This window comes from Amia ocellicauda, chromosome 14 (assembly GCF_036373705.1).
Source record: "Amia ocellicauda isolate fAmiCal2 chromosome 14, fAmiCal2.hap1, whole genome shotgun sequence".
Lineage (NCBI taxonomy): Eukaryota > Metazoa > Chordata > Actinopteri > Amiiformes > Amiidae > Amia > Amia ocellicauda.
In genome coordinates this window covers 10,837,872-10,853,281 of record NC_089863.1, presented here as the reverse complement: position 1 = coordinate 10,853,281, position 15,410 = coordinate 10,837,872, and positions in this window count along the sequence as shown.

Below are 15,410 nucleotides of genomic sequence, written 5' to 3'. Positions count from 1 at the left end.
GATTATTAATCTCTCATGGAGACTTCAGTTTAGGTAACTACAGAAATTACCGGTTAGTACCCATCTCACCCCGTCACACACACGATAATTTGAGGCTATTTGATACACACAAATACGTCTTCAAGGGACTTCCTGGTCAAGATGATAAAGATACATTTACAGTAAACTATCTATGGACATTAATTGCATGGGGAAATAGCTTTTATTGAACTCGATATTCACAATTTAACCAGCGCTCATACGACAAGTTAAACAACAAAACACAGGGATATCTAAATATTAAATAATAATAATAATAATAATAGACATTACAGACCATTGTAATCAAGAAATTTTCAATGACGCGAAAGGTTTATTTTTTTGGCAAACAAATGTATAAATAACACATTAGTGTGATTAGTCTGATTCATTTTAATACTGTAACACTTCGTGCTTGCACTACTCGGCACTACTCCCATATCTCCACCCCGACTGGAGTTGGGTCCTTCACGGTTTTGGGGTAGGTCTCGGTGGCCCCTGCCACCGTCGCAGTTTCGGCACACGCTTCTGACACCAGTGTAACGTTCTTCCTCCGTGAGTAGTATGAATAAGGAGACACACAGAAGTACGCAGGTTTAACACGGCTTCATTGCTCTAACCTGGCGGACACGCAGAGGCACTTGTGGCATGCACTTACACGGTTTAATTGGAAAAGTATTTTACATTACAAAATAAAAAACAATATTGTAGCGATCGGGGACTGGGGTGGGGCATGTGCCTATGCCTATATATATATATATATGTGTGTGTGTGTGTTTGGGGTTCTGTTTGTGTATTGGGGGATGGACGGTTAGCAGCGTGCATGTGCATGCTTGTGTAACTGGGCTTAGTTAGTTCCGAGGGTCAGGGATTGCCCACCGCGGGAACACGGGGCGCGTCATGATTGGGGGAGCCAGGCACGGGGTGCAAACTAATAAATAGGGGTGCCCGGTACCCGCGCGGCGGTTCTGGGTTTTGAGGAAGAACAGAGGAGTGAGAGCAGTTGAGCGTGAGTTAGTGTGTTGCAGAGCTACCGTCAGAGCTATAAAGTTGTTCCAGCCATAAAGCCTGTTATTAAATAAAGTTCTTGTTTTGGTTTGCAACCTGCGCCTCCTCTGTTATTGCCGCACAGCGTGGTGGATCCGCGACGAGAGCCGGGAAAAGCGGTGCTCATTACATTGGTGTCAGAAATGAGAGATCTGAATCCATGCCGCATCCATCCTCTCGATGGATTCTCCACACGAAGCAAGGAAAGAGCGCCAGCGGAGACCCGATTGGGGCAGAGCTCCGAGGACGAACTGTGGTGGTTGAGGCTGTGGATCAGCAGGATGGTCCAGTTGCCCGGACAGTCCGACATGGAGTTCCTGCAGAAGCTCTGGAAAGTCACTCGACTAGCCTCCCCCACGGCGAGCACAGAGCCGACTGCAAGTTTAGTCCGGGCGCATTTTGAAAGGGGCACCAGCGATGAGCCCCAGCTGGAGGAAGATGAAGAGCCAGAGACTGGGTTCCAGGGACCGCAGACCAGCAGTGAAAAGCACCCGAGGCAGGCAGCTGCTGCGCCGGCGAGCAGTGTCCAGCAACTGCGGGAGGCAGTTGAATCCAGCTGGGAAATAGTAAAAATGGACTGGGAACAGAGAGCGGAGGCAAGTGGCTGGAGCAACAAGGAGAAGCTGAAGGAGCGAAGTGAAGAGATCCAGCAGATGAGGCTATGCACAGCCAGAGGGTACAGCACAACCACAGCTCCCCGCTGACGAAAAGGATATGCAGCAACAGGAGAACAGCGAGGCTCCGCCGGAGGAGGCCTCCACAGAGCCGACGGGTCCTGCGGAGGAAGAGAAGCGACACCGGAAGACAAAGAGCAGAAGAGTGGCCATCTTGTCGGGGATGTAAGCAAGACGACCTCCAGAGCATCGCAGGAGATAGAGCCGGCCTGCACAGCCCAGCTACAGCTCCCTGCCGAGGAGGAGGAGGAGGAGGAGGAGGAGGAGGAGGAGGAGGAGGAGGAGGAGGAGGAGGAGGAGGATGACGCTCTAGTGGGGAAGCAGCACTATCAACTGGCCAAAAGGGATGTGGCATAGAAACCCTGGGCTATAGGACTCAGACATGATACAAGTAGTAAATAAAGACTTCACAAATGTGGAGAGAAACAAAGGGGTATATATCTGTGGAGCAGAGGGAGGCAGGAGATGGATAGGGGAGTGTTAACCAATGAGAGAGGAAAGCAGATGGAAGAAGTGCACATGGTGGCTAGGAATGTTGATTGGATGATTAGCTAGTTATTGTGGAATGTCAGAAGCTGGGTTAGTATTCAGGGGATGATGACCTCTGGTGGCTGACTGGGGAAGTGTTGGGGGAAGATATCACAGCAATGGAGATACATTTGTTTCAACTGAAGGCAGTGTAGGCAGACTGGAGTGACTGACCGGGCGAGAAACTGACTGATAGTCGGTAATAGGCTGGATGAGACAGACTGGGCTCCCACTGTAGAGCTAAGTATCCCGAGATCGGCAATCTTTATTAGGATTTTATAAAACACTGTATAGAGAATAAAAGAAACAGAGCCAGGATTATAAAGTGTAAATACTTTATTTCAAGTCTGCTGTCCCATTGCTTGCCCTTCCCCTCTTGCATTTCGAAACCGGAAAACAATAAATTCACTTTTGGTTTATTATAACCTTGTGCAAATGAGCAAATTAAGAAGTCAAATCTGGCACAGACTGTTTGCTGTATTCAACCTGGAAGAGAGGTTGAAGATGGAAATGTATGTAAACGAAAGGACACGGGTAACATTTGGGACAGTAATCTTACCTGTTGACAGCAGCTTTCAATGGCACCTGGAAAAGAAGATGGAGAGGCTTATAGTTAATAACAGTCCTAATGCTTACTTGCCTGTCTGCTTCCAGGGGTCTCTCATTCTCATGCCTGTAACTCTTAATCCACTGCACGAGTTTAAAAAAACAAATTCTGCATTCACAGTTTCCTCTAAGACCACTGTCCGGTAGTCCAGACCACGCCACAGAGTAGTACTGTGCGGTGGTCCTGACCACTCGGACCACTTGGTCAATGTAGGCTTAAAATATATATTTTAAAGCAGGCATAACCCTATATACTCAGTGGTTAAGATTTAATCCAACCCCTGTATTGTACGAAATAATAACAGTAAAACGATAGGTTATTATCATAAAAACTGAAAAAGAAAGACATTACCGAATGGGAAGAGCCTTCTGACCTGCCAATCAGTGAAAACATGTACCAAAGCTACCCTATAGGGGCCCTGCTGGCAGGAGGAAGACCCGCCCCCGGCATCTGTTAAAAGTCTCCTCCTGACTCCAGCTGCCCGCCATTTCTTCGTCAGGAAGGTCGTCTGGCCAAGTGACCCGTGAAGGGTAATGGCTGTCTTTCTTTTGCAGGGAACCGGGGTTATGATAATAACCTATCATTCTCTTTCAAATCAAAAGACAGCCATTACCGAATGGGAAGACTATATCAGAGCTGTCGCAAGGCCTGACACCTGATTTAAGCCCCAATCCCATCATGGTAAGCATAGCAGAGCCTCACAGCGCCTGAGGGCTAGCTGCTTGTAGTACCTGAGTACCCAAGTTTAGGTGCAGCCGGTCCACCACATTGAGGCAGTAGAACCTCGAGAAGGTCTGTTGACTGGACCAGGTTGTAGCGTTGCACAAGTCTTCGAGTGTGGTGCCATGAAAGAGAGCCCATGACGTGGCCTGTCCCCTGGTAGAGTGCGCTGAGATGTGTTCATGCATGGGGACTTCAGCAGTCTCATAGGTGAGCCTGATGGTGTCTGCCACCCAGTGTGCCAGTCGTTGTTTTGAAACTGCCCTCCCTCTGGTGGTAGAACTATAGCAGACAAAAAGCTGATCAGATATGCAGCTGTGCACAGTTGTCTGCATATAGCACTTCAAGGCCTGGACATGGCAGAGTGTATGTGGTCCTCATCCAATGTACAGTTAGGTGCATACATATTTGGACAGTGACACAATTGTCATCATTTTGGCTCTGTATGTCATCACAATGGATTTGAAAGGAAACAATCAAGATGTGCTTTAAGTGTAATCTTTCATCTTTAATTTGAGTTACAACCAAATTGGGTGAACGGTGTAGGAATTACACCAATTTTTATAGGTGGTCCCCCCAATTTTAGGGGCTCAAAAGTATTTGGACAAACTAACATAATCATGATTTAAATTGTGAGTTTCAATACTTGGTTGCAAATCCTTTGCAGTCAATGACTGCCTGAAGTCTGGAACCCATAGACATCACCAGATGCTGAGTTTCTTCCCTGGTGATGCTCTGCCAGGCCTGCACTGCAGCTGTCTTTAGTTCTTGCTTGTTCTTGTTCTTAATGTAACTACCCTCACATTAAAGATGAAAGCCTACACTTCAAGTACATCTTGTATGTGGATGGGGATGGAAAGACTCCAGGACAATTGGTTGGTTTATATGGAATACCTACATGACCTTAGGCAGGAAGGCTGGATTTGTCCTCAGAATAACCGTCATTGTTTCCTGAGAAGATCAGACAGGCTTTATCCACAGACAAGGTGTGAATTTCACTAATTTTCCTTAACGATGTTATCGCTACCAGGAAGACTACCTTGAGCGAGGGAAAGTGGAATTCTGTTGTAGAAATGGGCTTAATGGGAGCTCCGCTAAGTCCTTGCAGAACTAATACCAAATTCCAGGCTGGAATTGTCCTTTACTGGTGGTCTCGGATGTCTTGCACCCTTCAAAAACTGGGTTGCCAGGAAGTGAGCTGTTTGAATGATGCCATGCACTTCTCCAATGACTCGATTCTGTCTCTGGATAGGTAAGCAAGCATGTTCCGAGAGTCTAGCCTCATTCCCAAGAAACCCACCATCTGTGTGGGTTTGAGAGAGCTTTTCTCTGTGTGAACTGAGAGACCCAGTGTAGTCACTGACGTATGACCTCTGCTGTATGTTCCTCCGCCTGAAGCCTGGAGTCTGCGCACACCACCAGGTAATTCAGGATCCTTATTCCCCTTTGTCCTGAGGGGGTCCAAGGCTGCATCGATGCACTTCGAGACTGTGCTGGTAGCGCCACTGGCGCGGTTGTGGCTGCCTCCTAGCCTGTTGGAGATCTGCATACTTGGAAGCTGTCTCATTTGTTTTGAATTCATTGCTTATTACTACAAAATGCTGAGGGTTATCAATGGGACTGGTGAGTGTGGCACACTTCCTGCTGCAGCACATAGTAAAACCAAAAAACCTGATTCAGCGCATCTACAAAATCATCATTGTCATTAAACCCGAGGACCAAGTCTCCTCCCAGGTTAGTTACACCCTACAATTGTACCTTTGAGCCTTCAATGTCCAGATGGGGGGGGACATGCAAATGTTACCCTATCAGAAATGTGAATTAATGTTTTATATTTTGCAGGCTTTCCAAACAATCCAAGGAACTAGCAAGAACTAGCAACGTGAGTTAATTTTCCTGTTGCCAATACAATCTATTCTATCCCCACCCTTTGTGGAGAACAGCTTCTACGATACCTAGTAGAAAGTGAATTCCTCTGTGATAATTCTTCTTGCTTGGGCTGACTGTATGGTGGTGAAGTTTGAGTCACAATGAAATCAGAAGATGTATTTTCAATGACAAGGAATATATACCAGTGGTCAAAAATGCAAATCAAATCAAGATTTGTATGAACAACTAACATCCAAGTCTCCATTTCTCTGCCAGTAGGAGACAACAGGGTGGGAAACTTGTTTCCTTGCAAAAATAATTACACACCATGCTCAGAAGACAACTGCTCATGTGAGAATCATACAGAGAGAAATCAAATAATTGTAATGTTATATTATAATATCTGGGGATACGTGGCCTTCTTTATGTCCCCTGGGTTGTGCAGATTTAAATAGTGCAGAACATCCACCTCAGGAAGGCATTTTGATTCAGACACACACACACACATACAAATTGTGTAATTTTAAAAACCTTCGTGTCAAGCCTCTGTATTTCCTATGGCAATGTCTTGCTGTTATTTCCACACATTTATCTAGATAGGAATGTTATAAGGGGTTGGAGTCTACTTTGCAATGACTGCAGGCATTTCTATTCCTGCACAGTACCAGTCCATGACGGCTTACACTACATGTTTTGCGGCCCGTGTGCTGACAGGACATGACACGCAGGGGCTTCCCTGATGAAAGTCCCCCCTCCGCACTCTGAAGTCAACCCCACCGACCACTATGACAGCCTGGTGGACAATCCCTAGAAGCTCGGTGTTTGTCAATTTCCATGATGACCAGGCCTATTCACAATACATCATCACCTTTCACTGATGGGTCTTGATACCATAGGCCAGAGGGATTGTCTTCTGCTGATTATCCAAACTCTCCGAACCCACACACTTCTGTTATCTCGTCCAGTTGCAACTTACAGCATAGACCCTGGTGTTCACGTTCTCCATCTTCAATGTGTGATGTTTTTTCACCCCTAGAAACCAATTAAATATGATACCAGTCACTTGAGTTAATTTTGTATATGATTTATTGAGGTTCACCTTACTTTTGAACCTTTTGTAGTTTACTAACATAACTTTCTTTAATTACTTTGTCACACTTTTGAATTTGGTTTGAGTGCACTTGGGGAATAGGTTTAAAAAAATGTTAAAAGTGACTAATTGAATGATCAATCAAGCTCTGTTATTGGTAGAAAAGACAACTCCCTCCCCCCAAACACACCTAGTAAGTTTAAAGTGCAGGTGCTCCTCATTTACTTTGAAGCTGCCGGCCTGAGCCTGTTTGTTTTAAGGTTAGTTGGGTTATAGTAATTGTTGTGGTAAGTCGCAATGGGGGAAACAAAGCTTTCCGAGACATTGAACCATTTGAAGATATCGTACCAAAAAGATTCACTGCGTCAAACTGGTCAATAAATGCTCTCCATATCAATATAAAGACTCAAGCCTGGATAATAGTAGGAATTCCCTGTTCAGTGTTTATCAAAAAGAGCAGTGCTCATTCAAAATAGATAAGGGGATATACAAGACAATTTACTTGAAAGCATCGCCATATCACGAATACCTCTACAGCGAAGCAGAAAGAAGGGGAAGGGGCGATATGATGCAATTAATATATTGAAATACATTTAAAAATAGATATGTGACTGCACCGGTGTGGTAGACCTTCAACGAAAAATAAAAGCCGATACATTAACCAAGAATAATGAAATGAAAGGTAAATCTTTTTTTTTTTTACACTCTTAGAACTAATGTGTTAAATTTAACACATCCCGTGTTTGTTCTAGGACAACACAACTTTGTATTTAAATGTACCAAATTCAAACATGAAAATGTGTATTTTTAACACAATGTGTTTTTCCCCACACTTTAGTGCATAACATATAATGTGTTAAATTTAATATATTAGTATTAACTTATAATTAACAGTTACGTATTGAAAATAGATTAACTTAATTAATCATTAAAAAACCTTTAGTAAAATAGATTTCTGGCTACTTAATTACAGAGGAGATAAAATACATTAAATTATTGGAAGCGAAATCATTTTTATGTATTCTGAATACTATTTCTTAAAAGTATGTTCTCCATACATTGCTATCATTTCAGTTTTCATGGCTAATATATATTATACGAAATAAATAAACAAATACATGAAAACCGAAATGGTAAATCGAAATGTATTAATTTAGTTTTTAATCTATATTTATTCATTTTTTAGCACAAATCATCCTCCATACATGCATAAGGTATGTAGACAAATAAACACGCTGTCTGAGACATCAATACGTTTGTTTATTCACAAATATCAGCACTGTTTTTTATTAAAACAATACAATATTTATCTCAGTATTAACTGGTGTGTTATGCAATGCAAGACAGCAGCCATAAATTGCTTTCAATCACCAGAAGCTCAAAATGAAACCACTCAATAACTGTCAATGCAACACAACACATACATGGGGTCTTCACGCAGTCACTTTTAATTAAGTTATATTAAATATGCATATTTATTTAAAAAAATCTCAAAAGTATTAGCCCTGTGTGAAGAGTGGCAAGAAATCTCACGCAGCAGCCAAGATCAATATCATCAAACCTTGCTTTGTGTGTATGTAAAATAAGGAAATGTTTTTGTTTTGTCTGAAACATTGTGCTTCAGAGGCAGAATAGCTTAGTTCAGCTGAACCGGCTTCACAAAACGATGTTTCAGTACAGTACTTTGCAAATCAAAACCCTTCAAGCTGTTTTCACATTGCAGTTGCAATTTTAAATGTATCTAAATTCTAATTATTATTTTCTATCTTTATTTTTACATACACAAATTGTTATTTTCATAGTTTTAATCTGCTTTTGGTTTTGCGTAGCTCCGTACTAGTACGCAAGTTAAATACCCATAGGATTGCAACAAACTTGTCAGTTGAAGTTCGTCCCCAGCTGCGGACTAAAAAGGTCTCCATTGCAACACACTCCAAAACCACTGCTGCTGCCCTCTAGAGGAGACTAAGTACACGACTCACCTGCTCCAACTACGGACTAACTATGAACAGTTGGAACAAAATGTAAAACATTTTTTAATACATACGAAATATATTACCGTTTTTGTTTTGACAGTGAAAACATCTTTTGTAATTTAAGAATAACGGCAAATGCTTTGATGTACATGGGTGACATTCACACCCTGCAAAAAAAAAAATTGTTGGTTGAAATGTATGATTAAACACAGTACTCTGAAATAACAGAATATATTGAATCTGAAAGCTGGAATTGCAATGCAATACAATATTAAGTTATGCCTATAATGTATGTAGCCTGTAGCCGACTTAGTATATGCCTACCGTGCCCTAGGGTTGTCGCTCAGCGCTGAGAGCTGCAGCTCGGGACCGCAGTTCTGGAATTAAAATAATTAATAAGGCCCTATGCCAGCAAATACATATTTATTATAATACATAATAAAAATATATACGATTGAGTCTTGTTTGGGGGAAAAAAATGTGAAATGCAATTTAGCCTAGCTATTTATTTTTGTGTCATAAATAAATACAAACTGGGCCTTGTTTGAAGCGTATTCAGAACGCGGGTTACATGCTAATGCTAATCGTCTTAAATTGCGAATGCCATATAACAACACGATATAATTCTACATAATATTTTTCTAGAATAATGTATTTGTTTGTGAATATATATACACTCACCTAAAGGATTATTAGGAACACCATACTAATACTGTGTTTGACCCCCTTTCGCCTTCAGAACTGCCTTAATTCTATGTGGCATTGATTCAACAAGGTGCTGAAAGCGTTCTTTAGAAATGTTGGCCCATATTGATAGGATAACATCTTGCAGTTGATGGAGATTTGTGGGATGCACATCCAGGGCACGAAGCTCCCGTTCCACCACATCCCAAAGATGCTCTATTGGGTTGAGATCTGGTGACTGTGGGGGCCAGTTTAGTACAGTGAACTCATTGTCATGTTCAAGAAACCAATTTGAAATGATTCGACCTTTGTGACATGGTGCATTATCCTGCTGGAAGTAGCCGTCAGAGGATGGGTACATGGTGGTCATAAAGGGATGGACATGGTCAGAAACAATGCTCAGGTAGGCCGTGGCATTTAAACGATGCCCAATTGGCACTAAGGGGCCTAAAGTGTGCCAAGAAAACATCCCCCACACCATTACACCACCACCACCAGCCTGGACAGTGGTAACAAGGCATGATGGATCCATGTTCTCATTCTGTTTACGCCAAATTCTGACTCTACCATCTGAATGTCTCAACAGAAATCGAGACTCATCAGACCAGGCAACATTTTTCCAGTCTTCAACTGTCCAATTTTGGTGAGCTTGTGCAAATTGTAGCCTCTTTTTCCTATTTGTAGTGGAGATGAGTGGTACCCGGTGGTGTCTTCTGCTGTTGTAGCCCATCCGCCTCAAGGTTGTACGTGTTGTGGCTTCACAAATGCTTTGCTGCATACCTCGGTTGTAACGAGTGGTTATTTCAGTCAAAGTTGCTCTTCTATCAGCTTGAATCAGTCGGCCCATTCTCCTCTGACCTCTAGCATCAACAAGGCATTTTCGCCCACAGGACTGCCGCATACTGGATGTTTTTCCCTTTTCACACCATTCTTTGTAAACCCTAGAAATGGTTGTGCGTGAAAATCCCAGTAACTGAGCAGATTGTGAAATACTCAGACCGGCCCGTCCGGCACCAACAACCATGCCACGCTCAAAATCGCTTAAATCACCTTTCTTTCCCATTCAGACATTCAGTTTGGAGTTCAGGAGATTGTCTTGACCAGGACCACACCCCTAAATGCATTGAAGCAACTGCCATGTGATTGGTTGGTTAGATAATTGCATTAATGAGAAATTGAACAGGTGTTCCTAATAATCCTTTAGGTGAGTGTATATATATATATATACACTCACCTAAAGGATTATTCGGAACACCTGTTTCACCTGGTTTCATTCTCAAACACATCCAACAGTTTCCATGTTGCCCACCGCCATTCAGAGCCCATGTAAAAACAGAGGGCATATTAAAACAAAATTTACACATCAGAGAATGCTTCATGTCATTAGAAAGCAGAGAGTCTCAGCTTACCAAACACTTGGCAAACAACACAACAGTGAAGATTACACACGGGTTTAAAGAGAAGCACACAGATTTGTTGCCCTTTTAACAGTACCAGAGGGGTTTGTCAGCTTAAGGGGTTACATTTTGTTAAACAAAATTAATCCATGATTTCTTTTTTATCTCCAATTGTTTATTTGTTCTATGCTTTAATTTCAGAGAACACTGAGACATTAAACTGTGTAAATTTCAATAGAAACTGGAAAAATTGAGGTGTTCTGAAACTTTTGACCGATAGTGTATGTATATATATATATACACCGATCAGCCATAACACTATGACCACTGACAGGCGAAGTGAATAACACTGATAATCTCGTTATCATGGCACCTGTCAGTAGGTGGGATATATTAGGCAGCAAGTGAACATTTTGTCCTCAAAGTTGATGTGTTAGAAGCAGGAAAAATGGGCAAGCGTAAGGATCTGAGCGCTTTTGACAAGGGCCAAATTGTGATGGCTAGACGACTGGGTCAGAGCATCTCCAAAACTGCAGCTCTTGTGGGGTGTTCCTGGTCTGCAGTGGTCAGTACCTATCAAAAGTGGTGCAATGAAGGAAAAGCGGTGAACCGGCAACAGGGTCATGGGCGGCCAAGGCTCATTGATGCACGTGGGGAGCGAAGGCTGGCCCGTGTGGTCCGATCCAACAGACGAGCTACTGTAGCTCAAATTGCTGAAAAAGTGAATGCTGGTGCTGATAGAAAGGTGTCAGAACACACAGTGCATCACAGTTTGTTGCGTATGGGGCTGTGTAGCCACAGACCAGTCAGGGTGACCATGCTGACCCCTGTCCACTGCCGAAAGCACCTACAATGGGCACGTGAGCATCAGAACTGGACCACGGAGCAATGGAAGAAGGTGGCCTGGTCTGATGAATCACGAGTTCAAGGTGTTGACATGGCCTCCAAATTCCCCAGATCACAATCCAATCGAGCATCTGTGGGATGTGCTGGACAAACAAGTCCGATACATAGAGGCCCCACCTTGCAACTTACAGGACTTAAAGGCTCCGCTGCTAACGTCTTGGTGCCAGATACCACAGCACACCTTCAGAGGTCTAGTGGAGTCCATGCCTCGACGGGTCAGGGCTGTTTTGGTGGCAAAAGGGGGCCCTAAACAATATTAGGCAGGTGGTCATAATGTTTTGACTGATCGATGTATGTGTATATATATATATATATATATATATATATATATATATATATATATATATATATATATATATTGTTACTATCCTGATATAAACTATATTCATTCATGTTTTGTATTTTGAAGGCTTTCCAAACAGCCCAAGAAAAAGTTAAGCTGCAAGGGTTCAAAAACCACCTAGAGCAACGTGAGTCCATTTTACTTTTGCCCATTCGACAATGGCTATGAAATGTTTTTCACCCTTATTGAGTGTTGGCAGATCATCTTCCACTTTACCTACTGGCATGCTACAGTAGTTACACACCATGCTTGGAAGACGACTGCCCATGTGACAATCATACAGAGAGTAGGAATTAAATCAAGGAATGGAAAGTTATATTTCATAATAAATTATAAAACCTAATCCACACCAGCAGGAAATTATACAAATCAAAGGTTTGTTTGGACAACTACTTACCAGTCCTGTCAGTTTTTGTTTCTCTGTTCATTTGTAGAGTCCACAAGCTCTCCATTATACAAGAGTAGGCTGAACATCGTCTTGGGAAAGTTCTGTGCTGGTAGGGAGTCATTTAGCCAGATCTGCAATGACCTCAGCTATTCAGAAGATATTCCAGAGGAGGACTTCTCTCTGCTTACCGAAGAGGAAATCCGAGCTGCTCTGGACCAAAAACCCTGTAAGAGTGTCACTGTCCAGCAAACAAGGAACATCAACATCACCATCAAGGGTGTGGAGTCTGAGGTGAAGAAGGCCAAGCATTTGCTGCAGATGTCACTGCACAAGGCACTGGTGAAGCAGGTGAAGGAGAAGGAGTTGTTCTCAAAAGTGATGTGGTGCTACGAGAAGAATGGCAACTGGGAGCAGTTCCCCAAAGAGGCCAACTACCTCCTGGAGAAAGGAGGGCTGACGCCAGTGGCACCAAGCTCACCGTTAACCTCCAGAAGATGGAGGCCACCAGTGTGACCCCAGCTCAGGTCATCAGAGTGAAGAGGCTGCAGAACCTGTCAGGTGTGGGATAGGCAGCTGCCTTCCATTTAATTCCCTTGCGTTCTCTGCCTATTTAATGAGGGACTTTGAGATTAAAAAAAACAGTCCTGCTCTTGTACCCCTAGGCATTGCTAGTCCCCGGTCCTGCAAAATGTTTGGTTTACATTTTATGTTAGTTTAAACATTTACAAGAAATTGACATAAAGGAGATTGATATGGTAAACCAAATTAACATTTAGAGATATATCTGCAAATTGTTATATATTTTCACTTAACAGTTTAGAGTATGATATCCAGACAAAGAATAATAATAATAATAATAATAATAATAATAATAATAATAATAATAATAACAATAATAACAATAATACATTTTATTTATAACAAGTCAAGTAAGAAAAAATCATGACAGCCACAATAGGAAGAAAATAAAGGCAGTGCAATTGTAATAACTCCAACACGTAGACCACAAAGAAAATACAGCAAGAAGTACAACAGCAACATTTTACATGCAGAAAAGTTATTACTAACTTGCAACTAACAGCAATCACTAAAAGCTTTTTTAAAAGATGAGTTTTGAAGTTTCTTAAACCAAACAAGTTTTCGGGCAAACAGGGGGGAAAAAAGTTTAAATGCATGAAACACTGATACAATCAATGTTCAAGGGGAAGTAGACTTTCTATACACACTGTACAGTGAGAGAAAAAAGTATTTGATCCCCTGCTGATTTTGTACGTTTGCCCACTGACAAAGAAATGATCAGTCTATAATTTTAATGGTAGGTGTATTTTAACAGTGAGAGACAGAATAACAGCAAAAAAATCCAGAAAAACGCATTTCAAAAAAGTTATAAATTGATTTGCATGTTAATGAGGGAAATAAGTATTTGATCCCCTATCAATCAGCAAGATTTCTGGCTCCCAGGTGTCTTTTATACAGGTAACGAGCTGAGATTAGGAGCACTCTCTTAAAGGGAGTGCTCATAATCTCAGCTCGTTACCTGTATAAAAGACACCTGTCCACAGAAGCAATCAATCAATCAGATTCCAAACTCTCCACCATGTCCAAGACCAAAGAGCTGTCCAAGGATGTCAGGGACAAGATTGTAGACCTACACAAGGCTGGAATGGGCTACAAGACCATCGCCAAGCAGCTTGGTGAGAAGGTGACAACAGTTGGTGTGATTATTCGCAAATGGAAGAAACACAAAATAACTGTCAGTCTCCCTCGGTCTGGGGCTCCATGCAAGATCTCACCTCGTGGAGTTTCAATGATCATGAGACCGGTGAGGAATCAGCCCAGAGCTACACTGGAGGATCTTGTTAATGATCTCAAGGCAGCTGGGACCATAGTCACCAAGAAAACAATTGGTAATACACTACGCCGTGAAGGACTGAAATCCTGCAGCGCCCGCAAGGTCCCCCTGCTCAAGAAAGCACATGTACAGGCCTGTTTGAAGTTTGCCAGTGAACATCTGAATGATTCAGAGGAGAACTGGGTGAAAGTGTTGTGGTCAGATGAGACAAAAATCGAGCTCTTTGGCATCAACTCAACTCGCCGTGTTTGGAGGAGGAAGAATGACCCCAAGAACACCATCCCCACCATCAAACATGGAGGTGGAAACATTATGCTTTGGGGGTGTTTTTCTGCTAAGGGGACAGGACAACTGCACCGCATCAAAGGGACGATGGACGGGGCCATGTACCATCAAATCTTGGGTGAGAACCTCCTTCCCTCAGCCAGGGCATTGAAAATGGGTCATGGATGGGTATTCCAGCATGACAATGACCCAAGACACACAGCCAAGGCAACAAAGGAGTGGCTCAAGAAGAAGCACTTTAAGGTCCTGGAGTGGCCTAGCCAGTCTCCAGACCTTAATCCCATAGAAAATCTGTGGAGGGAGCTGAAGGTTCGAGTTGCCAAACGTCAGCCTCGAAACCTTAATGACTTGGAGAGGATCTGCAAAGAGGAGTGGGACAAAATCCCTCCTGAGATGTGTGCAAACCTGGTGGCCAACTACAAGAAACATCTGACCTCTGTGATTGCCAACAAGGGTTTTGCCACCAAGTACTAAGTCGAAGGGGTCAAATACTTATTTCCCTCATTAACATTCAAATCAATGTATAACTTTTTTGAAATGTGTTTTTCTGGATTTTTATGTTTTTTGTTGTTATTCTGTCTCTCACTGCTAAAATACACCTACCATTAAAATTATAGACTGATCATTTCTTTGTCAGTGGGCAAACATATAAAATCAGCAGGGGATCAAATACTTTTCCCCCCCACTGTATATATGTACATATATATGCATGTATGTGTGTATAATGTGTGTGTGTGTGTGTGTATATATATATATATATATATATATATATATATATGTGTATATATATATATATATGTATATATATATGTATGCGTTTATATAAATATGTATGTATGTGTGTGTATATATATATAACCAAACACACTTCTCTCTACTCAATTAGACTTCACATTACCATGTCATTGGGACAATATGGCCATGGGTGAGTCAGAGAAAAAGACTGAACTCCAGCCAATCTCTGCAGAGTACCTAAGAGTTGCTGCTGACTTTCGGAAGACTGTGACTGGACAAGAGATAAAGAAA